Raw genomic sequence first — 24,162 nt, forward strand, 5'->3', positions numbered from 1 at the left:
TAAACACCATTTATATTGCAAGCTAACCAAGTGTGAGTTTCATGTTACCACAGTTGAGTTTTTAGGGGTTATCCTTACCCCTCAAGGTATGGTGATGGCAGAAAGGAAAGTAAAAGCCGTATCTGAATGGCCCATCCCAAAGACTGTTCGTGATGTACAATGTTTCCTGGGCTTTGCAAATTTTTATCGGAGGTTCATCAATCATTTCTCCCAGACAGTGGCTCCAATTACTAAGTTATTAAGAAAGGAAGAAAAATTTGTATGGTCCCCAGAAGCAGACCAAGCCTTTTCAACTTTGAAAGAAGCTTTCTCCACTGCCCAGTCTTGACTCATCCAGATGCAGATCGACCTTTCATAGTGGAAGCTGATGCTTCAGATGTGGCGATAGGAGCAGTCTTGTCACAACGAAACAAAGACACTGGTCAGCTTCATCCTGTAGCTTACATGTCTCGGAAGTTGAACGAAGCCGAACAGAACTATGTCATTGCTGAGAAAGAGCTTCTGGCGATTCGTGACGCCTTTAAAGAATGGAGACATCATTTGTTGGGAGCTAAATATACTGTCACAGTATATACTGATCATCGCAATCTTCAATTCATGAGTTCTGCCAGACTTTTGACTCCTCGGCAATTACGCTGGATGCTGTTTTTTGCCGAGTTTGATTTTGTGGTAACCTTCCGGCCTGGTAAAGATAATCGCAAAGCTGACGCCTTGTCCCGCCAAGAGTCTACCACATTGCCTGCAGTCCAAACCTCCAGAGCTATCATTGCTCCTGACAAGGTCCTATGTATCATAAAAACAGAAGATTTATTTGAAGACATCCGCAATTCATTCACTGTTGAAAAATGGCAGGCGTGGGCCCAAGCAGATCCGAAAAGATCAATCAAGCAAGGATTACCCTTTCACGATGCTCGTTTGTTCGTGCCCATTACCAAACTTCGCAAGATAGTGTTTCATTGGTTGCATGTTATACCTACAGCAGGTCACCCTGGTACTCCTAAAACTCTTGAATTAATCCAACGCTATTTTTGTTGGCCTACCTTAACAAAGGATGTAAAAACAATGGTAAACAACTGCGAAGTCTGTGCTCGCACTGAAACAAGTCATTCAAAACCGAAAGGGTTGTTACACCCACTCCCAACCCCAAGTCGTCCGTGGGAACACATCTCTTTAGACTTTATTACAGGTCTGCCAGTGGTTCAACAGCATTCAGTAATTCTGGTGGTAGTAGATAGTCTCACGCAATATGGACATTTCATTGCCTGTAAGAAATTACCCACCTCTAAAGAACTGGCAACTATCTTACTGAATAGAGTGGTTCGTTATCATGGACTGTCAAAAGTGATCCTCTCCGATCGGGGATCGCAATTTGCCTCCAACTTCTGGAAGACATGGTGTAAAACACTCCAAGTGACATCTACCCTATCTACTAGCCACCATCCTCAAACAGATGGTCAAACGGAGAGACTAAATCAGACTGTGAAGCAATACCTACGTGCTTACGCTGAAAAAGCACTTAATTCATGGACATCAATGCTCTAGTTAGCTGAGTTAGCCTACAACAACTTTTTCCACACTTCTACTGGTGTTACACCCTTCTTTGGTTTGTTTGGCTATCATTCTGACACCTTGCCCATCACAATTCCTCAAGAAAGTTCTCTCACTCCAGCTGTGTCAGAAATCATTCAACATTTGCATCAAACTGAGAAATCGATTCAACAACATTTAGAAAAAGCCAAACAAAAATACAAAAAGCATTATGACAAGAAACATTGTGAGGGACCGCAGTATCAACCTGGTGACAAAGTGTGGCTTTCCACAAAACATATAGACTTCAAGAAGAAGCACATGTTCAACCCCAAATTTATAGGTCCTTACACTGTTCTTCAGCAAATCAATCCTGTGACCTATAAACTACAATTCATTACGGATTCATCCAGTGTTCCATACTTCCCTCTTAAAAAAGGCAGTCCAGAAGGTCCCCCCTCATCCAGCTCCTGTTCTAGTACAGGGGGAAGAAGAATATGAAGTCAAGAAAGTGTTGGACTCTAAGCTGAGAGGGCGTAACCTATGGTACTTAATCTCATGGAAAGGTTATGGCCCTGAAAGTAATTCATGGGTTTCCGCATCTGATGTTCATGCTCCAGTACTTGTGAGACGCTTTCATCGTCTCAATCCAGATAAACCAGGCCCTAGAGCGCGCCTGGGAGAGGGGAGTACTGTAAACACCAGGACAGTGAGCGCTCTATGGGCATCTAGAATGCAAAAACCAAACACTCGCAAGATAATGTAATTCATGCCTTGTGATGATATGTTATTGTTTAACCTTTTGCATTGCAGAATTCCATCCAAAAGATTCATTTTTAAGGTGCTTATAAATACTGCACATTTGCAATGTATTGCTGCAGACATTCAGAGTGTGTTAGGGTGTGGTCCCTTTCCAGGGCCTTTTAGAGACTTTCCCTGCAACATGCCTGGGCGTGGTTCTAGGCTGGGCTAAGACTCTATAAAAGAGAGTCAGCCCAACTTCCAGTGCTCACTATTCAGAGGTCCCGGTGCAGAGCAGCAGCTTCTTCCTGAGCTCCTGTCCCGGCGGCCTATTTGGATTTTCCAGTCTTCTGCACTCATCTCTAGTGATCACTGTTTCCAGGCGGTAAGACGGTGTTTGGACATTTTTCCAACACCGTAATTGAGAATTTTCATATTCATATTCTTGATTTTAATTCTTAAATGAATAACAGATTACTTGTGAGCTGCCATTTTTTGACATTTGTATGGTGGTTTGCAAATAGAGAGGACGCGCAATTTATTCCATAAAGATTTGACTTCGTTATTACATTGTTGTTCATTGCGCCCTGATATTTCTTGACATTTACATGATGTTTTACGAGTTGGCAAGACGTGCAATTCGTTTCATGAGCATTTAACTTTGTTGTTCATTGCGCGCTACTTTTTCTTGACATTTACATGGTGGCATTCGAATCGGGGAAACGCGCGATTCACTTCTCGTGTGTAATTCATGCTGTTCATTGTGCGCTACCATTTTCTGGCATTTACATGGTGGCATTCGAATCGGCAACATGCGCGATTCTTTCCTTGAGTGTTTTTTCATGTTATTCATTGTGCGCTACCATTTCTTGGCATTTGCATGGTGGTATTTGAATCAACAAGATGCGCAATTTTTTCCCTGAGTGCTTTTCATGTTGTTCATTGTGCGCTACCATTTTCTGGCATTTACATGGTGGCATTCGAATCGGCAACACGCGCGATTCTTTCCTTGAGTGTTTTTTCATGTTATTCATTGTGCGCTACCATTTCTTGGCATTTGTATGGTGGCATTTGAATCGGCAAGACGCGCAATTCTTTCCTCGTGTATAAATAATGTAAATTACTGTGTGCTACCATTCTAAGACATTTTCTTGGTAGCATTTCAAGTTGACACATCGCGTGATTTATTCCTTGCATCTACGTTGTGTGATTTCATGGTGCATAATCCTTTATGGTGTTTAATACTCATATAAAAATCTGCAATGTGCGCAATTCACTTTGCAATGTTTTTTCTGAGATGAACACAACAATACCAGAGTTCTAGATGTAATGCTGTGTGTTCCTGATATGTATTCTTAAAAGGAGATTCATATGGTTGTTTAGAAATTGCTCAGAGTGTTTCCTGATTCTCATGCTAAAGAAAGTACTTGAATCTGAAAGTCCTATTTAACTTTTCCTGTTTCCTCCTCAGGTATTCGGTCATCTAAAGCCTAGTCAGTTTTAGGACTATTCTAGGGTTGTTCATGTTTTTTTTGGGAAAAGACGAAGCTTAGAGTTGTAGCATGGTACTGATTTCATGAGATGTAATTTTGATGTTGTGTTTTAACCTTTTGCTTCCTACAGGTCTCCTTCCCAGCTGTTCCTGTCCTAATCCCCTTTTCCCCACTTGGACTCTCTTAGACTCTGTGATAAATCTAATCAGAGTATTGGAGCTGTCTTGTGGTGGAAGTGTTGGGAACGTGCACAGACCCCAAAGGATCTGGTGACTCTCACAGATAAATACTATTTTTCTAAACCTGTGTGGTGTCCATTTTGTAGTGTTTCACTGTATTACTGTGTGTGTTGGTACAAATACTTTACGTTTTGTCTCTAGGTTAAGCCTTTCTGATCGTGCAAAGCTCCCAAGGGTGTAAGCAGGGGTTAACCAAGTATGTTTCTTCTTTGCCCTAACTTGAGTGAAGGGCCTTGCTTTGACAGGGGGCAACCTGACTGCCAACCAAAGACCCCATTTCTAACAACAACTATAGCACAGCAAAAGCAAATGTGGTCCAGAATAGTTGAAAGAATGAATACTGTAGCAAACAACCTACGCACACAGGAGGAAATTAGGAAAATGAGGAACAACCTACGAGGGAGAGTGCATTCCCTGGCCTCCAAGCATCACCTGGCAGCCCAGAGGACTGGTGGTGGTTCTCTCATCCCCCCTTACAACTATATCCCTGGGATGAGAAGATCTTGCAGCTCCTATACCCTGAAGGCTTGACAGGAACCCCTGGTGGAATGGAGGCTGGTTAGTCATACTTTTGAATGTGTCACTAAACCTGAATGTTGTTTCTGCTTTTAATTTAGCTGTTGCTAATGTGTTTTGCACCTTGTTCATTCATATAAACCTAAAAATATTGTTTTGCTTTATATTGGAAATATGTAGCATTATTTTGTTTCTCTCTTTTAACTAATAATTGAAATGTTTTGTTTATATAAGATTTTTTCTCCATGTTTTACAATTCTTTTTCCCTTGTGTATTTTGATGAATGTATTTTGTTGAATTTAAGATTACAGGTTTCAACCTCCATTAAATTTTACAGGATGTTAATGTGCTTATAATTGTTTCTTCACATAATTACACATTTCTTACATGTGCCCCATATTGTAAATGTTTATTTTTGTTGTATATTTTTACTAGGTATGTTTAACATACATGTTTGCAAGTGTTGTTAATGTTTCATTGAAATTACTACAACTACCATGATGCCTTATTTTTGTTTTGTTCAAATAATATTGCAATGTTATTATGGTCACTCTCTTATCTTACATATTTCCACATATGTTAAAGTGTTATGTATTTATAAATTTCTATTTTATGCTATGTTTTGAAACGTGATGTTTAATTTTGTATGTTGTAATGTTCTTGTTATTGCATTGATTTGATGTTGTCTCACAAATTAAAGTTTGTTAATTTAAAATGTAAAATATTTGTTAATTTGTCTGCTGAGTATATTCATTTTTAATTAAATGTACTTGGATGCTTAACCAATAGAGCCACCCCTTTTGTATTAGAGTTATGATCTGTAAAGTCCAGCTATTGTGCCCATTTAGTATTTTAAAAGCCTGAACTCATTAAACCCTGGTCAGGTGCATCTCCTGCAAATTTATAATATGGGCTTGGTGGTCCCGGAAGTACTGCAAAATCCTATATATTCTGTCTTTTGTACGTGGGCCATTAATACTCCAAATAAGGATATGAAACTGATCTTTAGCCAGTTTATTCCCCATCCCACCACTCAACTTAATCCTCTAAAACCTCTGATTGAGTTTATTAATGTGTGCAGAGTGTTTCATTTGAAGGTGTAAGTTTTGCACAAGGTGCATCATGATGTATTATTTAAATGATTTGTTAAAAAGGATATCATTATATTTTTGATCACTTACAAAGGACTGTTTTGAGCAGACACATGGCTGCTTAAAATAAATGTAACATAATTTTGTTACATTTTAAAAGGGACAGTTGTACCAAACAGGCCAAAAGTTTTAGTTGTGTCAGGTGTGATACTGAAGGTTGTTAGGTTCCCCCTATTACAAGTGACATAGTATAACACACACTTTTGATACAGTGGATGTTTCCAATTTCACATTTGTGACTTAGTATTATGAATAATCAATATTAAACATGTGAGCCAAAATGACCGAAACATCAGATTAAATGGATACAAATTTAATTAATAACACATTAAAAATATGTTTTAGTTTAAAAAACATTTCAATTTATGTTGAAAATGACAATTTGTTATGATGTCTTACTCATTCAAAATGTGCGTGAAAGCCAGTTTGTTTTTAGAAAAATGTTATCGATAGACATATTTTTTTGTAAAAGAATAGAGAGGAATGTGGGCACATTAGTAACACATAGCAAGAACACATTAATTTAATGTCCCTTGTTATATCCACATCAAAAATCAATAACGAAGAAAAATAGATTCCTTAAAGGGAATTTTACAGTTGGAATATTCTGTGACAAACAAAACAGATATTTTGTTCTACCTATTTCAAGGGCAATATTTTATACTGCACTTGGAATTTGAAAGGGGAATCCGATCTACCAAAATCATACACAAAAAATGACTAATTTTAAAATATTTGAAATGCATGAAAGTTAAACATTTTAAAATTGTAAATTGCATTTTGATTTTTTTAAATATTTCATATGAACCAATGTGTGTAAACGTTTACTGTTATGTTGTACAAATATTTGACTAATCTGACAACCAGAATATTTTGACATTGGTAAAAAAAAAAAAAAAAAAAAATTAGGATATTTTAGGGAATATTTTACATTTTTTCTATGTGTACTAATGTGGACTGAAAATGTATCAAGCCCTTTGTATGTACTTATGCTGTAGAAGTAATTTAAAAATTAACAAAAAATAGTTTGGGGATTTCTTCAACAGCATAAGTAAATACATAGGGCGTGATCCATTAATAAGCAACTTAAGTACAGAATTGAAAAGTTAAGTTGAACTTTTAAAAAAAATATGTAAGTTAATTAAAGTAAGTTTTATCATTGTGAAATGCCAAAAAAAAAAAAAGTATTTCAATTTATCCAAATATTGGTACACCATTACAGTAAATATTAACACACATTGATTCACATTTTTATTTCTATAAATGATATGTCTAATCAATATTAGACACAATGTACAAAGTGTTTTTTTTGTTTGATCTAATATCTTGGTAGCATAAGTTCACTATTCAAAAAAACAAATCTGAAACATTCAGAAGTGTAAAACAGTTCCTGGAGATAATAGAAAGTAGATAAGAAAAATATACAGAATTGAATTAGGAACAATAATAGAAAATTACAAAACTGTGACCAAATGGTTTCTGAAAATGTTTCCTACATGCAGGAGGTAAAGATATACATTAACCTAAGTTTAAAAGTCTTGAAGCAGGTGACTGTGAAAAATTAGGTAAGGTTTTGAGAACAAAAGTCATGATCAGTTATATTTATATAGAAACAATAATACTATTGTGTAGTCTTTACAGCATCTTCAAGAGCAGACAAAGGAGACATTGACCAAGAAGGCGGGGAAGCAGCTGGCCACTGTGTTTCAGGTGTGGAAATATCTGACATGGATGGACACAGTGTCATGGAGGGTATGGGGACTGGTAAGGAGGCCCCAACATCTTAATCAGAGGCCTTCTCAAGTGACCAGTCCCTCGAGGTGCTGGACCCTACTGGAACTGTTAACACCTCACCCTAGTCCACCACCCAGAAACACATCTCCACCCTCCCTCTTGCTGCCCCAGCTGGCCAAACCCAACCCCCTAAAAGAGCTGGGGTCTCCTTTGCCACAGGCACCTCACCCCCTGCCCCTGTCACCCCAGCTGCACTGAGTGAGGAGGCTATTGGCCTCTTACGCAACATCTCTGTAGGCCAGACTGTGATAGTGATTGTGTTCCAGAGGCTAAACTACCAAATGCAACAAATGGTTGCATTTCTGGATGCCATTCACAGTTCAATGTCTGGCATGCAGAAATCACTTGCAAAAATAGCAGCCTCCTCACTCACTGGAGCCTCCCAACCTGCCCAACCTGCTGCCCCAACTCAGGTCCCTGCCTCAACCCAAATCCCAACTTCCAACCCCAATCCCAAGCACACACACACAAACACAAAGAAAGAAACAAACATCATTGACACTACACCCACACGCACAACACCCACAAGAGCCACAACCACCACACCCACAACCACCACCACACCCACAAACACCACTACTAGCACCACATCCACAAGCACCACAGCCTCCAACAAACCCACAAACACAGCTACCACACCCACAACCACCACAATCACCACCACACCCACAAGCATTTACAACCATGACCACACCCACAACCACTACCAAACCCACAAGTACCATAACCACACCAACCACTACAACAACACATTCATCAAAACCAACACACTCATACAAAAGCACACCTACACATAAAACAACACCAACCAAAAGCAAACGCACACGCTCACCAGAATATCACACACCAGCCAAAAAATACACATCCAAACATACACCAGACCCACATGCAACTGCCAAACATACAGACACAAACACATCGCCACTCCAGCTCACTCTACCTCCACAAGCCAATCCTCTACCACCCCTCCTACCCTTACTTCCGAATTTTTCTGTTACCTGGTCTTGGCACCTACCAAACCTAAACTTACCCCTCCAAATAAAAAAAGCCTTGAGGTGCCTGATCTGTGCCCAATAGATGGCCCTTCCAAGTTATGGGCAAGAAACCAACAAGCTGTTGTTTTGGACTATCATTTTGTACTATGGCCCATATTTATACTTTTTTTAGCGCCGCATTTGTGCCGCTTTTTGACGCAGAAACGGCGCAAACTTGCAAAAGACAAGCAAGTTTGTGCCGTTTCTGCGTCAAAAAGCGGCGCAAATGCGGAGCTAAAAAAAGTATAAATATGGGCCTATGTTTTTTCTTTAAAAATACAGCATGAGAGAATTATCTAATTTATGAATAAAACATTTAATTTGACAAAGTTTGTGTCGTACGTGAGTTAACGTACGAGACCGGAAGGGACAGAATTGGTCCGTCTTCTATGTTTGGTCGCCTCATGACGTCACGACCAATCCGTATCGAGGACGGTCGTGACGTCAGGGGGGTGGCGCGGCCGAGAGGGAGAGAAGCGCGAAGAAGCGCGGTGTTGCGCGCTCGCCGGCTCCTCGTGGGCCTTGTTTCTTGCGGCAAGATAATAAAAAGATATTACAATGCAACCCGGCTGCCTCGCATCCTTCATACTTGCCACTACAAATGGCGACGAGGGTCACAGCTTCTACCAAGGCCCACGAGTGTAGCCCACCTTACCTGATGTTTCGTGAGGCCAGTGAGACGCGCTGATATCTTCTCACTGAGGACTACATGCAATCCCTAAGGTGTGCTGATGCCGGGAGCTCCACACGATTGATTTTGACGACTCCTACCTTCGAGGACCAGGCAGTAGGCCCGCTCCTGGGTTCCCTGTCCACGTATGTACATCTTCCGGGAGGTGTCCAGTGTAAAGCTGATCCCCGGCTATCCAGCGTGCAGGGCTATCATTCTGCGCTGCCCAGGAGCCTCCCATAGTGGATGCTGCACCTGTATCACGCGGTCTTTCCAAGTGTGGCGCCCGCTTCCCGGCCATGTCGCAGACCGGTCATATCTGCGTGCCTCCTCTCTTCCTGGACTCTCCTGGTAAGCCACGCATGAAATGGAAAGGATGGCTGCGCGCCTTTGAGAACTATATCGTCTCCATTGATGGTCAGGGGTATAGCCCCGAGCGGAAAAAGTCGTTGTTATTCGGACTGTTGGGGAAGGCCGGACAGGAGGTTTTCGATAGTCTGCCGGTTTATGTGAATCCCCATGGAGCCACAGCTCCACTGAACGAATACCAGGAGGCTGTACGGAGACTTGAGTTGCAGTATGCGGAGGAGTGCAACATCATGGTGGGGCGCCATAAATTCGCACTGCGGAAACAAGAGGAAGGAGAGACTATCGAAGAGTATATTGCATGTCTACGAGTTCTAGCCCAAGATTGTGAATTTGCGGTGATGACTGATACGTACATTAGAGATCAGGTAGTGTTCTACTGCCATTCGAAGAAAGTGCAGGAACGTTTGCTTTCATGCAGGAACCCTTCACTGAAGGAAGTGATAGCCATTGCAAAGGCAGTGGAACGCTCCATGGTGTCTTCCAAGGAACTGGCGAGCACTAGTCAGGCTTCAAATGTGTTCTATGTACAGGACAGGCGTAAACATGTGCCCAAGACTCCAGACAGGGTGGCGAGCGATAGAGGGGGAGGCAGGAGGCCGCTCGTTTGTTTTAGGTGTGGGTCAAAGGATCACTTAGCGGATAGCAGGGCCTGCCCTGCCTTGCACAAAAGTTGTTCTAAATGCAGGAAGTTGGGCCACTTTGCGGCAGTGTGTAAAGCCAAGAAATACAGTACGGGCATGAAAGTGAGCTCGGTGAGCGAGAGTGACACTGATGCGGATGCGGACATCGTGTTGTCCATTGATGGTGAAGACGGAAGAGTGAAGGGGCCCATTGGCTCCGTCATGATTGGTGCGATAAAATTGCCATTTACGGCTGATTCTAGTTCCCCTCTCACCCTGATCTCTGATAGGACATTTGATTCGAAATGGCAAGATGTACGACTGCATGAGACGGATGTGAGTCCAAAGGCCTTCGGGGAACACGACATAGTGATGAAGGGTTACTTCTGGGACTCCCTCACCTTTCGAGGGCGCACTGTGAGAACAAAGATATATGTGGCTGAAAAAGGGAGGAGCCTTGTGGGATGGAAGGACCTGGCGAAGCTAGGTGTGATGCTAGTCCCTGGGGCAGAAGATCCCATAGTTCTGAGAGATGACTGGGTCAATTATGTGCAGCCTGATGATTTGCATGAAGGATTAGCTGAGGTCCTCGAAATATTTGATTCCGTTTTTGAAAACAAGGTAGGGTGTGTAAGAGGATTTGTGCATGCCATACGGTTGAAAAAGGGTGCCCTACCAATTAAGCACAAAGTCAGAACGATTCCTCTTTCTGTAAGGGGGGAACTGAAGGCTGTTCTGGATAAGCTGAAAATGGAAGGAGTAATAGAGGAAGCAGGTGCATCAGAGTGGGTGTCCGCAATCGTGGTGTCCAAGAAGAAGAGGACAGGGGACATTCGGTTGTGTGTAGACCTGCGATCCTTGAACAGAAATATCCTGGTGAACTGCCATCCCCTGCCCAACATTCAGGAGATATTGTCTTCCACATCAGGATCGTGGTTTTTCACCCTGATAGACCTGAAGTCTGCATACCACCAGGTATGTCTCACGGAGGAGTCTAAGGAACTGACCACCTTTATTACCCTGTTTGGAGCATACAGATACGTCCGTCTTCCATTCGGCCTTGCATCGGCCTCGGGCGTCTTTCAAAAGCTAATGGACCTCCTCTTCTGCGATATGAAGGGGGTTGAAGCATTTCAGGACGACATTCTGATACACACGGAAGACGAGAAGGGGCACCTGGAACTGCTGGGCAGAGTGCTGGAGGTGCTACAAAAAAGGGGGATGACGGTCTCCAAAGACAAGGGCAAATTCATGGAAGGCAAGATAGAATACTTAGGGCATGTGTTTACCCCAAATGGCATTGCGCCGAAAGATGATTTAGTGAGGGCCATACGAGATGCCCCTTGCCCAGGAGACAAAGACGCCTTGCGATCGTTCCTGGGACTCAGCGAATACTATTCCAAGTTCATGCAAGGGTACGCAACCACTGTGGAGCCTCTAAGGAAACTGCTACGGAAGAACGAAAAATATACGTGGACGCAGGAACAAAGCGCTGCCTTTGAATCCGTCAAGCAGGCAATCGCCGCGGCTCCAGCATTACAGCTGTACAACAAGGACCTCCGGAATGTAATCACGGTTGACGCTAGTGCCAAGGGTATCGGTGCAGTGTTTTGCCAATTCCAAGGGAAGAAGGAGAACACAGTTGCATTTATATCGCGGTCATTGAGCGAAGCAGAGAAGCACTACAGCACCATCGAGCGGGAGACGCTCGCGTGCGTCTGGGCCGTGGAGAAACTGAGGAATTATCTGTGGGGCAGGGAGTTCGAATTGGTCACCGACCACAAACCCTTGATATACATGATGGATGGTGAAGGACGTGGCAATGGCAAAGCCAGCTCGAGGCTCCTACGTCTACTGTCTAAGTTGCAAGAATATCACTTCACCGTCAGACACATCAAGGGGGGTCTCAACTGCAGGGCGGATTGCCTATCGCGCATACCGATCACGGATGAGGAGGATGATTCCCTGGACGACACGGAGTGCGTCGTGGCAATGGTTGACGCAACAGCCATGTGCGAGGGATCCATATCAGAGGAAGAATGGTTGACGGCTCAGGAGAAGGACGTGACTATTCGGAGGGTGATGGACCACATGAAGGCTCATTGGCCCCCGATCCGGAACTTGCACGGGGCACTCAGGAGTTCCAACAGATTAGTTCTGAACTCACCATCGAGGGCGGCTTTGTGAAGAGACACGAGCTGTTTGTACCTCCGGAAAGTTTGAGAGACAAGCTAATCAGGATTGCCCATAAGGGCCACCCGGGCAGTACCGCTACAAAGAATCTCCTCAAGCAGTACTACTGGTGGCCAGGGATGTGCAGCGACGTCAGCAGATTCATTGATCGGTGCGGACCGTGCTTAAGGGCCGATAAGCACTGGAAGACGACAAAAGGAGAGTTGCAGTTGGTGGACATTCCTGCTGGCCCGTGGAACAAGATTGCCATTGATTTTGCGGGCCCATTTACCATGCTACCAGACGATTGTAGACATCTCATCGTCCTTACGGATTACTTCTCCAAATGGATTCACTACAAGTTCGTCAGGGAAGTTACCACTGAACGAGTGATCAAGGCATTGACGAAAATTTTCGCGATTGAGGGACAGCCGAAGATCATGGTGTCGGACAATGGCACCCAGCTAGTGTCCAGGCAGATGACGGATTTTCTGTCCAGGTTAGGGATTAAGCAGGAGAAGACCCCGCTGTACAGCCCAAAGAGCAATGGGCAGGTTGAGCGTATGAATAGGTTCCTCAAAGAGGGCGTGCAACAGGCAGTCGCTTCCAACATGAATGTGAAAGCGTTTCTGGCGGACAAGGTGCATACTTTCCATAACACGCCCAGTGAAGTTACTGGACACACTCCGTTTTATTTGATGAGAGGGAGAAGATGCATGAGTGAGCTTACCCCCAAATTCAATAAGTGGTATGACATGAAGAAAGAAATTGAGGCAGGATCTGATGAGAGGTTGAGAGTCAAAGCAAGAATAATGGCTAAACAGGAAAGCAACAAGCGGTACGCTGACATTGTGAATAGAGCCAAAACTAAAAATATAGCGCAAGGGGATTGGGTATTGGTGAAGAAACCCAACAGGGTGATGAAAGGGGAGTCTGTGTTCCAAACCCCTGTGCGTGTGCAAGGAGTGACAAGAGGGGCAGTCTGTCTGGAAGGAGTGGGGTGGCGGAGCAAGGACGACATAGTCAGGCTCAAGGCTGGTCAAGAGGAAATCATCATGAGAGGTGGCCGTATGGATGGGGCCGAGAGCACGGATGATGTTGACGAGTGGCAAACTCACGAAGCCAGGGATGTAGTCATTGATGAGGAGGAATGTGTGAATACGCCTTCCAGTCCAGGAATGAGTGGACAGGGGAGTGCAGAGCGATGTGAGAAGGCATGGCGTGGCTTGATGGATGCCGAAGGACAGAATGGTTGCAGGCCCGAATCTGTGGAGAGCGACAGTCACAACGTAATGGGTTCAGGCCGAGAGGATGCGTGCGCCGTCAGGGCGAATTCACTCCAGTATGTTACTCCGAGCAGGCCAACTAGGCATATCCGAGCTCCCAAGAGGTTAGAAGATTTTGTTATGAGGTGAAGTTCCTTAAGTTCTCTTGTTCTGTTAAAAGGGGAGATGTCGTACGTGAGTTAACGTACGAGACCGGGAGGGACAGAATTGGTCCGTCTTCTATGTTTGGTCGCCTCATGACGTCACGACCAATCCGTATCGAGGACGGTCGTGACGTCAGGGGGCGGCGCGGCGGAGAGGCAGAGGCGCGAACAAAGCGGGGTTTTGCGGCCGGCCGGCTGCTCGTGGGCCTTATTTCTTGTGGCAAGAATAAAAGATATTAACATGAAATTTGTCTCCATCGCATCCTTCATACTTGCCACTACAATCTATGAGAGTAAATCTAGTTTTCGTATTCACCACACATGCATATGCCCTCACAAATGAATTTACTCACACATAGCATAACACCATCATGGTATAATTGAATGTGTAAGAAAATATTAGTTACACAGTAATAAATATTGTATTTACATTTCATAAAGGAAAAAGGTGCGCTGTGTCCCCAGTGAAAAGAAACCACAAAAAGCGTGCACGTGAAAAAGAAGTTATGATCAAAGCACTTCACAATAATCTCGTATCGTATTATAACGAGATTACTTGTGAGCTGCCATTTTTTGACATTTGTATGGTGGTTTGCAAATAGAGAGGACGCGCAATTTATTCCATAAAGATTTGACTTCGTTATTACATTGTTGTTCATTGCGCCCTGATATTTCTTGACATTTACATGATGTTTTACGAGTTGGCAAGACGTGCAATTCGTTTCATGAGCATTTAACTTTGTTGTTCATTGCGCGCTACTTTTTCTTGACATTTACATGGTGGCATTCGAATCGGGGAAACGCGCGATTCACTTCTCGTGTGTAATTCATGCTGTTCATTGTGCGCTACCATTTTCTGGCATTTACATGGTGGCATTCGAATCGGCAACATGCGCGATTCTTTCCTTGAGTGTTTTTTCATGTTATTCATTGTGCGCTACCATTTCTTGGCATTTGCATGGTGGTATTTGAATCAACAAGATGCGCAATTTTTTCCCTGAGTGCTTTTCATGTTGTTCATTGTGCGCTACCATTTTCTGGCATTTACATGGTGGCATTCGAATCGGCAACACGCGCGATTCTTTCCTTGAGTGTTTTTTCATGTTATTCATTGTGCGCTACCATTTCTTGGCATTTGTATGGTGGCATTTGAATCGGCAAGACGCGCAATTCTTTCCTCGTGTATAAATAATGTAAATTACTGTGTGCTACCATTCTAAGACATTTTCTTGGTAGCATTTCAAGTTGACACATCGCGTGATTTATTCCTTGCATCTACGTTGTGTGATTTCATGGTGCATAATCCTTTATGGTGTTTAATACTCATATAAAAATCTGCAATGTGCGCAATTCACTTTGCAATGTTTTTTCTGAGATGAACACAACAATACCAGAGTTCTAGATGTAATGCTGTGTGTTCCTGATATGTATTCTTAAAAGGAGATTCATATGGTTGTTTAGAAATTGCTCAGAGTGTTTCCTGATTCTCATGCTAAAGAAAGTACTTGAATCTGAAAGTCCTATTTAACTTTTCCTGTTTCCTCCTCAGGTATTCGGTCATCTAAAGCCTAGTCAGTTTTAGGACTATTCTAGGGTTGTTCATGTTTTTTTTGGGAAAAGACGAAGCTTAGAGTTGTAGCATGGTACTGATTTCATGAGATGTAATTTTGATGTTGTGTTTTAACCTTTTGCTTCCTACAGGTCTCCTTCCCAGCTGTTCCTGTCCTAATCCCCTTTTCCCCACTTGGACTCTCTTAGACTCTGTGATAAATCTAATCAGAGTATTGGAGCTGTCTTGTGGTGGAAGTGTTGGGAACGTGCACAGACCCCAAAGGATCTGGTGACTCTCACAGATAAATACTATTTTTCTAAACCTGTGTGGTGTCCATTTTGTAGTGTTTCACTGTATTACTGTGTGTGTTGGTACAAATACTTTACGTTTTGTCTCTAGGTTAAGCCTTTCTGATCGTGCAAAGCTCCCAAGGGTGTAAGCAGGGGTTAACCAAGTATGTTTCTTCTTTGCCCTAACTTGAGTGAAGGGCCTTGCTTTGACAGGGGGCAACCTGACTGCCAACCAAAGACCCCATTTCTAACAACAACTATAGCACAGCAAAAGCAAATGTGGTCCAGAATAGTTGAAAGAATGAATACTGTAGCAAACAACCTACGCACACAGGAGGAAATTAGGAAAATGAGGAACAACCTACGAGGGAGAGTGCATTCCCTGGCCTCCAAGCATCACCTGGCAGCCCAGAGGACTGGTGGTGGTTCTCTCATCCCCCCTTACAACTATATCCCTGGGATGAGAAGATCTTGCAGCTCCTATACCCTGAAGGCTTGACAGGAACCCCTGGTGGAATGGAGGCTGGTTAGTCATACTTTTGAATGTGTCACTAAACCTGAATGTTGTTTCTGCTTTTAATTTAGCTGTTGCTAATGTGTTTTGCACCTTGTTCATTCATATAAACCTAAAAATATTGTTTTGCTTTATATTGGAAATATGTAGCATTATTTTGTTTCTCTCTTTTAACTAATAATTGAAATGTTTTGTTTATATAAGATTTTTTCTCCATGTTTTACAATTCTTTTTCCCTTGTGTATTTTGATGAATGTATTTTGTTGAATTTAAGATTACAGGTTTCAACCTCCATTAAATTTTACAGGATGTTAATGTGCTTATAATTGTTTCTTCACATAATTACACATTTCTTACATGTGCCCCATATTGTAAATGTTTATTTTTGTTGTATATTTTTACTAGGTATGTTTAACATACATGTTTGCAAGTGTTGTTAATGTTTCATTGAAATTACTACAACTACCATGATGCCTTATTTTTGTTTTGTTCAAATAATATTGCAATGTTATTATGGTCACTCTCTTATCTTACATATTTCCACATATGTTAAAGTGTTATGTATTTATAAATTTCTATTTTATGCTATGTTTTGAAACGTGATGTTTAATTTTGTATGTTGTAATGTTCTTGTTATTGCATTGATTTGATGTTGTCTCACAAATTAAAGTTTGTTAATTTAAAATGTAAAATATTTGTTAATTTGTCTGCTGAGTATATTCATTTTTAATTAAATGTACTTGGATGCTTAACCAATAGAGCCACCCCTTTTGTATTAGAGTTATGATCTGTAAAGTCCAGCTATTGTGCCCATTTAGTATTTTAAAAGCCTGAACTCATTAAACCCTGGTCAGGTGCATCTCCTGCAAATTTATAATATGGGCTTGGTGGTCCCGGAAGTACTGCAAAATCCTATATATTCTGTCTTTTGTACGTGGGCCATTAATACTCCAAATAAGGATATGAAACTGATCTTTAGCCAGTTTATTCCCCATCCCACCACTCAACTTAATCCTCTAAAACCTCTGATTGAGTTTATTAATGTGTGCAGAGTGTTTCATTTGAAGGTGTAAGTTTTGCACAAGGTGCATCATGATGTATTATTTAAATGATTTGTTAAAAAGGATATCATTATATTTTTGATCACTTACAAAGGACTGTTTTGAGCAGACACATGGCTGCTTAAAATAAATGTAACATAATTTTGTTACATTTTAAAAGGGACAGTTGTACCAAACAGGCCAAAAGTTTTAGTTGTGTCAGGTGTGATACTGAAGGTTGTTAGGTTCCCCCTATTACAAGTGACATAGTATAACACACACTTTTGATACAGTGGATGTTTCCAATTTCACATTTGTGACTTAGTATTATGAATAATCAATATTAAACATGTGAGCCAAAATGACCGAAACATCAGATTAAATGGATACAAATTTAATTAATAACACATTAAAAATATGTTTTAGTTTAAAAAACATTTCAATTTATGTTGAAAATGACAATTTGTTATGATGTCTTACTCATTCAAAATGTGCGTGAAAGCCAGTTTGTTTTTAGAAAAATGTTATCGATAGACATATTTTTTTGTAAAAGAATAGAGAGGAATGTGGGCACATTAGTAACACATAGCAAGAACACATTAATTTAATGTCCCTTGTTATATCCACATCAAAAATCAATAACGAAGAAAAATAGATTCCTTAAAGGGAATTTTACAGTTGGAATATTCTGTGACAAACAAAACAGATATTTTGTTCTACCTATTTCAAGGGCAATATTTTATACTGCACTTGGAATTTGAAAGGGGAATCCGATCTACCAAAATCATACACAAAAAATGACTAATTTTAAAATATTTGAAATGCATGAAAGTTAAACATTTTAAAATTGTAAATTGCATTTTGATTTTTTTAAATATTTCATATGAACCAATGTGTGTAAACGTTTACTGTTATGTTGTACAAATATTTGACTAATCTGACAACCAGAATATTTTGACATTGGTAAAAAAAAAAAAAAAAAAAAATTAGGATATTTTAGGGAATATTTTACATTTTTTCTATGTGTACTAATGTGGACTGAAAATGTATCAAGCCCTTTGTATGTACTTATGCTGTAGAAGTAATTTAAAAATTAACAAAAAATAGTTTGGGGATTTCTTCAACAGCATAAGTAAATACATAGGGCGTGATCCATTAATAAGCAACTTAAGTACAGAATTGAAAAGTTAAGTTGAACTTTTAAAAAAAATATGTAAGTTAATTAAAGTAAGTTTTATCATTGTGAAATGCCAAAAAAAAAAAAAGTATTTCAATTTATCCAAATATTGGTACACCATTACAGTAAATATTAACACACATTGATTCACATTTTTATTTCTATAAATGATATGTCTAATCAATATTAGACACAATGTACAAAGTGTTTTTTTTGTTTGATCTAATATCTTGGTAGCATAAGTTCACTATTCAAAAAAACAAATCTGAAACATTCAGAAGTGTAAAACAGTTCCTGGAGATAATAGAAAGTAGATAAGAAAAATATACAGAATTGAATTAGGAACAATAATAGAAAATTACAAAACTGTGACCAAATGGTTTCTGAAAATGTTTCCTACATGCAGGAGGTAAAGATATACATTAACCTAAGTTTAAAAGTCTTGAAGCAGGTGACTGTGAAAAATTAGGTAAGGTTTTGAGAACAAAAGTCATGATCAGTTATATTTATATAGAAACAATAATACTATTGTGTAGTCTTTACAGCATCTTCAAGAGCAGACAAAGGAGACATTGACCAAGAAGGCGGGGAAGCAGCTGGCCACTGTGTTTCAGGTGTGGAAATATCTGACATGGATGGACACAGTGTCATGGAGGGTATGGGGACTGGTAAGGAGGCCCCAACATCTTAATCAGAGGCCTTCTCAAGTGACCAGTCCCTCGAGGTGCTGGACCCTACTGGAACTGTTAACACCTCACCCTAGTCCACCACCCAGAAACACATCTCCACCCTCCCTCTTGCTGCCCCAGCTGGCCAAACCCAACCCCCTAAAAGAGCTGGGGTCTCCTTTGCCACAGGCACCTCACCCCCTGCCCCTGTCACCCCAGCTGCACTGAGTGAGGAGGCTATTGGCCTCTTACGCAACATCTCTGTAGGCCAGACTGTGATAGTGATTGTGTTCCAGAGGCTAAACTACCAAATGCAACAAATGGTTGCATTTCTGGATGCCATTCACAGTTCAATGTCTGGCATGCAGAAATCACTTGCAAAAATAGCAGCCTCCTCACTCACTGGAGCCTCCCAACCTGCCCAACCTGCTGCCCCAACTCAGGTCCCTGCCTCAACCCAAATCCCAACTTCCAACCCCAATCCCAAGCACACACACACAAACACAAAGAAAGAAACAAACATCATTGACACTACACCCACACGCACAACACCCACAAGAGCCACAACCACCACACCCACAACCACCACCACACCCACAAACACCACTACTAGCACCACATCCACAAGCACCACAGCCTCCAACAAACCCACAAACACAGCTACCACACCCACAACCACCACAATCACCACCACACCCACAAGCATTTACAACCATGACCACACCCACAACCACTACCAAACCCACAAGTACCATAACCACACCAACCACTACAACAACACATTCATCAAAACCAACACACTCATACAAAAGCACACCTACACATAAAACAACACCAACCAAAAGCAAACGCACACGCTCACCAGAATATCACACACCAGCCAAAAAATACACATCCAAACATACACCAGACCCACATGCAACTGCCAAACATACAGACACAAACACATCGCCACTCCAGCTCACTCTACCTCCACAAGCCAATCCTCTACCACCCCTCCTACCCTTACTTCCGAATTTTTCTGTTACCTGGTCTTGGCACCTACCAAACCTAAACTTACCCCTCCAAATAAAAAAAGCCTTGAGGTGCCTGATCTGTGCCCAATAGATGGCCCTTCCAAGTTATGGGCAAGAAACCAACAAGCTGTTGTTTTGGACTATCATTTTGTACTATGGCCCATATTTATACTTTTTTTAGCGCCGCATTTGTGCCGCTTTTTGACGCAGAAACGGCGCAAACTTGCAAAAGACAAGCAAGTTTGTGCCGTTTCTGCGTCAAAAAGCGGCGCAAATGCGGAGCTAAAAAAAGTATAAATATGGGCCTATGTTTTTTCTTTAAAAATACAGCATGAGAGAATTATCTAATTTATGAATAAAACATTTAATTTGACAAAGTTTGTGTCGTACATGAGTTAACGTACGAGACCGGAAGGGACAGAATTGGTCCGTCTTCTATGTTTGGTCGCCTCATGACGTCACGACCAATCCGTATCGAGGACGGTCGTGACGTCAGGGGGGTGGCGCGGCCGAGAGGGAGAGAAGCGCGAAGAAGCGCGGTGTTGCGCGCTCGCCGGCTCCTCGTGGGCCTTGTTTCTTGCGGCAAGATAATAAAAAGATATTACAATGCAACCCGGCTGCCTCGCATCCTTCATACTTGCCACTACAAATGGCGACGAGGGTCACAGCTTCTACCAAGGCCCACGAGTGTAGCCCACCTTACCTGATGTTTCGTGAGGCCAGTGAGACGCGCTGATATCTTCTCACTGAGGACTACATGCAATCCCTAAGGTGTGCTGATGCCGGGAGCTCCACACGATTGATTTTGACGACTCCTACCTTCGAGGACCAGGCAGTAGGCCCGCTCCTGGGTTCCCTGTCCACGTATGTACATCTTCCGGGAGGTGTCCAGTGTAAAGCTGATCCCCGGCTATCCAGCGTGCAGGGCTATCATTCTGCGCTGCCCAGGAGCCTCCCATAGTGGATGCTGCACCTGTATCACGCGGTCTTTCCAAGTGTGGCGCCCGCTTCCCGGCCATGTCGCAGACCGGTCATATCTGCGTGCCTCCTCTCTTCCTGGACTCTCCTGGTAAGCCACGCATGAAATGGAAAGGATGGCTGCGCGCCTTTGAGAACTATATCGTCTCCATTGATGGTCAGGGGTATAGCCCCGAGCGGAAAAAGTCGTTGTTATTCGGACTGTTGGGGAAGGCCGGACAGGAGGTTTTCGATAGTCTGCCGGTTTATGTGAATCCCCATGGAGCCACAGCTCCACTGAACGAATACCAGGAGGCTGTACGGAGACTTGAGTTGCAGTATGCGGAGGAGTGCAACATCATGGTGGGGCGCCATAAATTCGCACTGCGGAAACAAGAGGAAGGAGAGACTATCGAAGAGTATATTGCATGTCTACGAGTTCTAGCCCAAGATTGTGAATTTGCGGTGATGACTGATACGTACATTAGAGATCAGGTGGTGTTCTACTGCCATTCGAAGAAAGTGCAGGAACGTTTGCTTTCATGCAGGAACCCTTCACTGAAGGAAGTGATAGCCATTGCAAAGGCAGTGGAACGCTCCATGGTGTCTTCCAAGGAACTGGCGAGCACTAGTCAGGCTTCAAATGTGTTCTATGTACAGGACAGGCGTAAACATGTGCCCAAGACTCCAGACAGGGTGGCGAGCGATAGAGGGGGAGGCAGGAGGCCGCTCGTTTGTTTTAGGTGTGGGTCAAAGGATCACTTAGCGGATAGCAGGGCCTGCCCTGCCTTGCACAAAAGTTGTTCTAAATGCAGGAAGTTGGGCCACTTTGCGGCAGTGTGTAAAGCCAAGAAATACAGTACGGGCATGAAAGTGAGCTCGGTGAGCGAGAGTGACACTGATGCGGATGCGGACATCGTGTTGTCCATTGATGGTGAAGACGGAAGAGTGAAGGGGCCCATTGGCTCCGTCATGATTGGTGCGATAAAATTGCCATTTACGGCTGATTCTAGTTCCCCTCTCACCCTGATCTCTGATAGGACATTTGATTCGAAATGGCAAGATGTACGACTGCATGAGACGGATGTGAGTCCAAAGGCCTTCGGGGAACACGACATAGTGATGAAGGGTTACTTCTGGGACTCCCTCACCTTTCGAGGGCGCACTGTGAGAACAAAGATATATGTGGCTGAAAAAGGGAGGAGCCTTGTGGGATGGAAGGACCTGGCGAAGCTAGGTGTGATGCTAGTCCCTGGGGCAGAAGATCCCATAGTTCTGAGAGATGACTGGGTCAATTATGTGCAGCCTGATGATTTGCATGAAGGATTAGCTGAGGTCCTCGAAATATTTGATTCCGTTTTTGAAAACAAGGTAGGGTGTGTAAGAGGATTTGTGCATGCCATACGGTTGAAAAAGGGTGCCCTACCAATTAAGCACAAAGTCAGAACGATTCCTCTTTCTGTAAGGGGGGAACTGAAGGCTGTTCTGGATAAGCTGAAAATGGAAGGAGTAATAGAGGAAGCAGGTGCATCAGAGTGGGTGTCCGCAATCGTGGTGTCCAAGAAGAAGAGGACAGGGGACATTCGGTTGTGTGTAGACCTGCGATCCTTGAACAGAAATATCCTGGTGAACTGCCATTCCCTGCCCAACATTCAGGAGATATTGTCTTCCACATCAGGATCGTGGTTTTTCACCCTGATAGACCTGAAGTCTGCATACCACCAGGTATGTCTCACGGAGGAGTCTAAGGAACTGACCACCTTTATTACCCTGTTTGGAGCATACAGATACGTCCGTCTTCCATTCGGCCTTGCATCGGCCTCGGGCGTCTTTCAAAAGCTAATGGACCTCCTCTTCTGCGATATGAAGGGGGTTGAAGCATTTCAGGACGACATTCTGATACACACGGAAGACGAGAAGGGGCACCTGGAACTGCTGGGCAGAGTGCTGGAGGTGCTACAAAAAAGGGGGATGACGGTCTCCAAAGACAAGGGCAAATTCATGGAAGGCAAGATAGAATACTTAGGGCATGTGTTTACCCCAAATGGCATTGCGCCGAAAGATGATTTAGTGAGGGCCATACGAGATGCCCCTTGCCCAGGAGACAAAGACGCCTTGCGATCGTTCCTGGGACTCAGCGAATACTATTCCAAGTTCATGCAAGGGTACGCAACCACTGTGGAGCCTCTAAGGAAACTGCTACGGAAGAACGAAAAATATACGTGGACGCAGGAACAAAGCGCTGCCTTTGAATCCGTCAAGCAGGCAATCGCCGCGGCTCCAGCATTACAGCTGTACAACAAGGACCTCCGGAATGTAATCACGGTTGACGCTAGTGCCAAGGGTATCGGTGCAGTGTTTTGCCAATTCCAAGGGAAGAAGGAGAACACAGTTGCATTTATATCGCGGTCATTGAGCGAAGCAGAGAAGCACTACAGCACCATCGAGCGGGAGACGCTCGCGTGCGTCTGGGCCGTGGAGAAACTGAGGAATTATCTGTGGGGCAGGGAGTTCGAATTGGTCACCGACCACAAACCCTTGATATACATGATGGATGGTGAAGGACGTGGCAATGGCAAAGCCAGCTCGAGGCTCCTACGTCTACTGTCTAAGTTGCAAGAATATCACTTCACCGTCAGACACATCAAGGGGGGTCTCAACTGCAGGGCGGATTGCCTATCGCGCATACCGATCACGGATGAGGAGGATGATTCCCTGGACGACACGGAGTGCGTCGTGGCAATGGTTGACGCAACAGCCATGTGCGAGGGATCCATATCAGAGGAAGAATGGTTGACGGCTCAGGAGAAGGACGTGACTATTCGGAGGGTGATGGACCACATGAAGGCTCATTGGCCCCCGATCCGGAACTTGCACGGGGCACTCAGGAGTTCCAACAGATTAGTTCTGAACTCACCATCGAGGGCGGCTTTGTGAAGAGACACGAGCTGTTTGTACCTCCGGAAAGTTTGAGAGACAAGCTAATCAGGATTGCCCATAAGGGCCACCCGGGCAGTACCGCTACAAAGAATCTCCTCAAGCAGTACTACTGGTGGCCAGGGATGTGCAGCGACGTCAGCAGATTCATTGATCGGTGCGGACCGTGCTTAAGGGCCGATAAGCACTGGAAGACGACAAAAGGAGAGTTGCAGTTGGTGGACATTCCTGCTGGCCCGTGGAACAAGATTGCCAT

Source organism: Pleurodeles waltl, chromosome 5 (assembly GCF_031143425.1).
Source record: "Pleurodeles waltl isolate 20211129_DDA chromosome 5, aPleWal1.hap1.20221129, whole genome shotgun sequence".
NCBI classification, from domain to species: Eukaryota; Metazoa; Chordata; class Amphibia; order Caudata; family Salamandridae; genus Pleurodeles; species Pleurodeles waltl.